General features: G+C 38.9%; 1 long non-coding RNA gene across 1 annotated transcript; it reads right to left on the bottom strand.

Annotated features, from left to right (window-relative positions):
- Positions 1 to 5,365: 5,365 nt before the first annotated feature.
- Positions 5,366 to 6,763, bottom strand: LOC4576115 (uncharacterized). Its single transcript, XR_009766251.1, has 2 exons — positions 6,081 to 6,763; positions 5,366 to 6,016 (listed from the first exon to the last, which is right to left on the bottom strand). It is a non-coding gene; the product is annotated as an uncharacterized LOC4576115 (long non-coding RNA).
- Positions 6,764 to 7,005: the final 242 nt, after the last annotated feature.

Here is a 7,005-nt window from a genome sequence, read left to right as displayed (position 1 = left end):
TCGGATTTTTTTTAATTCTTATTTATTTTTTCATTCATTTATTTTCAGAACAAAATATTTGTTTGTTTAACGGTACGTAAAATATGTTTTTCTTTTTTTCCTTCACTTGAATCTACGGTGCTAATAAAAAAAAATTATAATAAAAAAATAATATTTCATATTTTTAAATATTAGATGCAATGAGTTTGATGAAGGATATGCTAATGAGATAAATCTTCACAAAAAATATTTTTTGTACAAAATAATATACTCTTGATGATGATAATTTTTGAGACATACTGTTCATGATCACGTACATGCAGTGTGGCCAGATTATTTTGGCGGTTTTCGGTAGGCGCATCAAAATTTTATCGGTAGTTTTCGGTAGGTTAAAACTCGAAACTTAAAAGAAGTAAAAGCGAAAGAAGTGTTTAGCTTGATGGGGAAGGGGAGGGGGGAGCTAATGCGTAAAATGAAAGTTCCATCTCACGAGAATATGCATCCTTTATCTGGGATATGGATTAGATTTGGTTCAGCGGTTACACAAATGAAGATTTTTCTGAAGTGTCGATCTGAAAATTGGAATTCTAAGCCAATTCTAAGATGCACATTCTTTCTCAGTGGTGACATGTTCTTTTTCTATGACCGCATAGGGCCGCAGCAGTGCTCCATTGGATACGATTTAATCGTACGTGCTGTCATTTGATTTTTGCTGGATTATTTAGACTAATTTGATTGTTTGGCTGAGTTTTATAGTTCAATGATTATAAAATTGAGATTTTTTCCTTCAAACCCTAGATATATATAGATACCCTAGATACCCTAGATATATAATATATATATATATATATATATATATATATATATATATATATATATATATATATATATATATATATATATATATATATATATATATATATATATATATATATATATATATATATATATATATATATATATATATATATATATATATATATATATATATATATATATATACATCGCCCACAGGGCAAGGCGAGCTTTTTGGCGGCCACCGTTTGGCGACGGTTGTTGACCTTTCGAGCGAGCTTTTGCCCTGCGAGCCAGTGTAGCCAGATTATATTGGCAGATTTCGGCAGGAGCACTGTTGAGAACGCAACCATTTAACCTTCGTTTCTAAGACCAAAAATACACCCTCAATTCTATGATCACCTACCCGGGTAGGTCATACATTTTGTATGGGAGTTTGCATTTCTGGATGGTAAATTGATCATGTCTTCTGTTTTAATTATTGAAATAACTTCAAATTTTCAGGAAAGCTGCATAAAACTTTGTTCTTTCCAGTATAAAAAATAGGAATTTTCCAAATTATTTTTCATATACAGGCGGTCCCCAAGATACAGGCGGTCCCCGAGATACACCCCAAGCGCCACAGATTAAGCTTAAACGACTGGAAAATTGAATATCCATAGAAAAAAATGAAAGCTCCACATCTTCATTGGTTTGATCAATAGATGGCGTACTCATCATTATATTGCCATCCTTTTCTTACAATGTGTTTCGACAAGTTTCATCTTATCATGACCTATATAGCCTTCTAACTTTCTGAGCAAAAATCTATATGAATGGTCGTGTAGTCAGATACGTGGGTATCAACACCAACGACCATTACTCAAATCTCACTTGCTTCAATGCTGGTGGTTTCCTTTGGAGTTTAGTATTTAAACAATCGTATCGCCGTTCTAGTTCTAGCGATGCATAACTTCAATGCGAAACCATACAACAGTACAGAGGAAATGAGAAAGCTCTCCTCCAAGCGATGAAGCTCAACTGGTTGGGGTATCCCACCAACAGAGAGCGCCACCAGCTTTTTCGCTATTTTTAGAATGCATGAGTCGTTTGCCGTCTGCTAAACGAAGTCTTTCTATATTCCGTTTAGGTAGAGAACTTGAGTCGTTTAGAAGCCGTTTAGTGGTCGTTTAGTGGATTTGTGGCACTTGGGACGGTACCTCTTATACGCGGATTCGGAGATACGCGGTTTTCTAAATTTGACAGTTCTTTGAGCAAATTGTACTGATTTGACACATCAATTGTAAATTACCAAATAATTTCCGTTTCGATGGAATGTTAAAAACTATTTCAAAAGGTTTTGAACTGTTATATTCAGTCAGAATCATATCAAATAATTCATAAAGTGACTAAAATCGCCCCCTACTTGCAAAACTATACGAAAATTAGTGATATTTTAGCTGGAAATCACGAGATTCGACTTACGCGGAAATTCGAGATACGCGGTATTTTGCGGCCGTTTTCGGTCCCCATTAACCGTGTATCTCGGGGACCGCCTGTACACCTGACTTCAAGCTTCCTTGAAAATTTGAAGTGACAGGGTTTTCCATTCCAATTAACAACTGTCCACAGTCAACTAGCAATCCTCGATTTGAAAAATACGATTGTCTACCACTTACAAACAAGTCAAGCCGTTTTTGGTACACTGTCCATTTCAATTTCACAATTGTCGTCTTCGAAAACACACGTCAGCGCGATACAGCGAGATTCAAATTCAAATTTAAATGATTTTCTTTGATGAGCAATTCTTGGAATCCACGCAACTGACATTTTCTTCTTATTATGAACATTAAATTTTAACCTTTAAGTTGGCAACCGGATACCCGGGTATTTTTTTCAACTTTAAACTGCCATAACTTTTGATTCATTGCTTTTATTGACCTGAAATTTGCCGTAGCCTCCCAACTTTTAATTTATGATTTTTTGGTGCATAAGTTGTAATTTTAAACATCCTGTAAGTATTTTATTTTGAATTTTTTTTAACTTTACCACGTAAGTTGGCAACCAGCATACCCGGGTATTCCATACATTTTGTATGGAGAATGACGTTTCTCTTCTTCCTCATTTCGTATTGTGCTTATTTTCGAGTCAAATTCAAGCGATTCCAAATTTCAATATGACCGTTATTTTTATATTAAAATGAAAAAAACTTAATGAATAAATGAAATAGAAGATAATATATGGTCGGCATTACTTGCTTACAGCATTAAAATATAGAAAGCATTGTTTACCTATGAAAATCGTTAATTTTTTGCATCAAAACGTGTGGAATACCCGGGTATGCCGGTTGCCAACTTACGTGTGTAAATCTGGTTGCCAACTCTATGGTTAACGGATAAAAATAAAAAGTGCCAGGCAAACAAACGTGCATCAGCGCGATTAGTAACAAATGAGGTTAGCAATCCTTGAAACAGCATCGCAAGCACCACAAATTAAGCTTAAACGACTGAAAAATCAAATATCTGTGATTTTCGGTAGGATAAATGGAAAATCGGTAGTTTTAGGGCGGTCATCTGTGAATCGGTAGGCATATCAAAAATCGGTAGGAAAACAGATAAATCGGTATTTCTGGTCACTCTGCGTACATGGCGCCTCCATTTCTTATGTCAAAAAGTTCGTCAAGCTTCGTGTGTATTGTTTGTAGATGACAACAATACCAAGCGTCTGCGACAATTTCTATCAGCTATCGTTTAATTTGTGTATCATCATGCTTTTACAACAGGTCAGTGTATCGATATTACTAATCTCTTCACATGAGCTACATAAGTTCTATATTTCACAGCATTTTCGATTCGGATGGCGTTTGGACATCATGTTTTCCGTCCACGGCTGCAGCTAACCTCCATGCTAAATTGATGGAAAAAACCCATAGAATGAATGAAACTTATGTGATACAGTGACAATCTGCAGTGGCAAAATGATTAAATGTCGAATAAAAGCATTTGTGTTGGATTTATGCATTTATTCTATGAAATAATAACACCCATTGTTGTAACTTAACGAAGATCTAGAAAATTCGCATAGAAGAGCGTTTCTACATACACCGAGACTGCAGCTGACAGATGGCTGTGAGAGAATTGACAACCGGTTTCTCACGCCGGTGTGTGTAGAAGCTCCGGAAAGCGCCGAGATGAGATTTTTTAAAATTATGTTGTAAAAATCCATTTGAATCGCTAAAATGAAGTAAAAAAAATTCGTTTACTTTTTAGTAACATTTCTACGATTATTAGACTGCAAAAATACAAACAATAATTGATCGTTCGACATAAACTGCCAATTTAATTTTTTTCAGCTCCATCGTTCTTTGCATGCTGAGGAGATTTCTCTCACCGAAAATGCTGTCAGTCGCTGTCAAAGCATGCTGTCAGCTTTTTTTCTCAGCTGCATTCTCGGTGTATGTAAAAATGCTCGAAAGAGAAACACCAATACAGCCATCCCTGTCGATATTTTCGTTAATTTTGATCTTTTTCGTTGAAAATACCGGCTAAATTTCAAATTTTAACGAAACATTGACGAAGCCAGGAAAGCGTTACGCAGTGTTTTATGCCCTGGAATTACTGCTGTATGGAAAGCTAAAAGTAATACTTTTAGGCATACTTTTAACGGTTTCTTAACAGGATTGTGCTACTTGGGTGGCGAACGCTTCAAGTTCTCGAAGGAAAATTTCCATTTTAAATCACGGGCAGTGTTCTAATAAACTAAAATATTCACCCAAATTGATCTCCACCAAATATTGACCATGCAAAACGTTCATTTGATTCATATTTTAGTGAAATGAAAAGAAATAATTTTATTTTTTTATTTCTCATAGAGTTTCATCCCACGAGTTTCCTTTCCGTCCAAGAACAGTCGTGTGATCTAGTGATGGGCGTTTCGTAGCGCACCACCCCGTTAGTCTGGAGCCGGCTCTGACTTTTGGCTCCAAAATTATCTGGAGCCGGTCAGAGCCGGCTCCGACTTCGGAGCAAATTACCGTTCCTTCTTAAAAGCAACTGCTATTCGTGATGGTTGAGGAGCCGTTTTTTCTGACTGTTACTCTGTATACTGCTCTGTTACTCTGTGGCTGTTACGCCACCACGCGGAAAAGCATACTAGCGTCATATACCACATATACTAGTATCTCTTCCCTCCTAACAGCAAAGCATGATGTACCCAGAACATAAATAACCAGCAACAGCGACTCCAGGGTCCAACAGGTCTGACACGCAGACTGGATGCAAGTGACCACTTCATATTTCATCTCAGCCCACTACAGTATAAACTGTTACAACGAGTTTTTCGTATAACGAGCATATTCAAATGCTCTACAAGTACCCTTCTTCACGAGGAAAATCTCGTATTACGATCCGAGGTGTGTCGTATGATAATATTTTTCATTTTTGATGGAGGCAGATAAATCCTATCCACATTTTTTCATTTTTCCTACAAATTATATGATAAAGAGTAGGAGAAAGAGATGAATATGAGGGTCACCGAGTAAAGCACTTGTGAAGGGAAAGTAGTGGTTGAGCCGGGAAGTAAATGTTGAACGGTCCTGTTGTAACAATTATAATTAGGAAATAAACCATAAGTATATTTGTGCTTATGCATAGTGGTTATTTAAGTTATTGTCCGCGGTTCCATGTCGGTTCGTTGCAGTCGTCGTGTTCGAGACGATCGTCTATGCTGCCACTGTTGCCGTTCCAGTTCAAAGAAAACAAATGTTCATTCCGTTCTGGCTGCAGCCTTATTCCTGTGGGGGTCGATGATTCATGTCACCTTGGGTGTAGCTTAAGCAGTGTTTTAGTAAGGACGAGACCATGCCACACAAGCTTCTACTTTATCATCATCTCAGCACCGCAATTTCGAAGGAGGGATTCGCATCATCCCCGCTGCCGCAAGTTCGTCAGCGCCGTCGCGGTCCTAGCTCGGGTCAAGTGCAATAGCGGAACGAAAGTGATGCCGGTAGCATTTTTTTGCACCACATCATCACAAGTTCCCTGACCAACATAGTCAAAAGGGTGTCATCACATCGATACTCTTTCACTGAATTATTCCGTGTCCGTTCCACTCCGAATAAAGGACGAGCTGTTATGCGCGAAGCAACATGGGATCTGGCCACTTCCCACACGAGGGGCAGCATCTGGAATAACCCAGTTTGGACACTGCTGCTGCTGGGCGGCATGAACCCTCGTCCACTGAAGCTGGGACTGCAATACCAAACCTGTAGAACAATTGAAACTGATGAGACAATCCGACGATATCCAGGGCATGTAAGCAAAACTGACTCAGCATTAACCAATCCAACATAGAAGTCATATTCTATAAATGATATAACGAGTTAGCATTAAGAAAAACTGTAGCAGTAATTTCGTCTTCGGTAAACTTATTTATGTTGTTCATGCCAAGCAACAGCTGGCCGGCATCTATTTTGACAGACAAATTGTAAACAAGGTATCCATAATGGTGACCCTCTAAAACGCTCTGTCGTAACCTGTATAGAGTCTAATAACCTTGACATTATCCTTGGTTGGTGCGTCAGACGCAGAGTGGCCAGATTATTTTTGCGGTTTTCGGTAGGCGCATCAAAATTTTATCGGTAGTTTTCGGTAGGAGTTTAAGATTATTTCGGTAGTTTTCGGTAGGCTTTGAAGTGTTGAGCGGGGGGGGGGGGGGGGGTTGTCGTAGATGGAAGCTAATCTGTCCCATGAGGAACAGCACGAGAAAATAACATCTTTCATTTATTTAAAGGAGATAGTTTAGATTTGGTTCATAGCGCCCGCTGCGCAAAGCGACGGAAGAAATCAAGGCGTTCAGAGAATTTTATCATGCTTCCCGCTGCGCAAATTTGAGCTGTTTTTTGCGTAGTTTTTTACGTCGTTTTGTGTCAAAAAATACGCAAAAAAATACGCTAGACTTCAGCCAAAACTACGATAGCGAAACTACGATTTACTGGGGAAGGGAAGGGAGGGAATCCCTCCTTCCCTCCTTCCCTCCTTCCCTCCTTCCCTCCTTCCCAAATGTCCTTCCCCAGGGAATTGAAATGATGGAAGCAGGGAAGAAGGCGGAGGGAGGAGGGAGGAAGGCGGAGGGAGGAGGGAGGAGGGAGGAGGGAGGAGGGAGGAGGGAAGGAGGGAAGGAGGGAAGGAGGGAAGGAGGGAAGGAGGGAAGGAGGGAAGGAGGGAAGGAGGGAAGGAGGGAAGGAGGGAAGGA

The sequence above is a fragment of the Anopheles gambiae genome, chromosome 3 (genome assembly GCF_943734735.2).
Source record: "Anopheles gambiae chromosome 3, idAnoGambNW_F1_1, whole genome shotgun sequence".
Classification (NCBI taxonomy): domain Eukaryota; kingdom Metazoa; phylum Arthropoda; class Insecta; order Diptera; family Culicidae; genus Anopheles; species Anopheles gambiae.
This window is presented reverse-complemented; position numbering and strand designations above follow the sequence as displayed.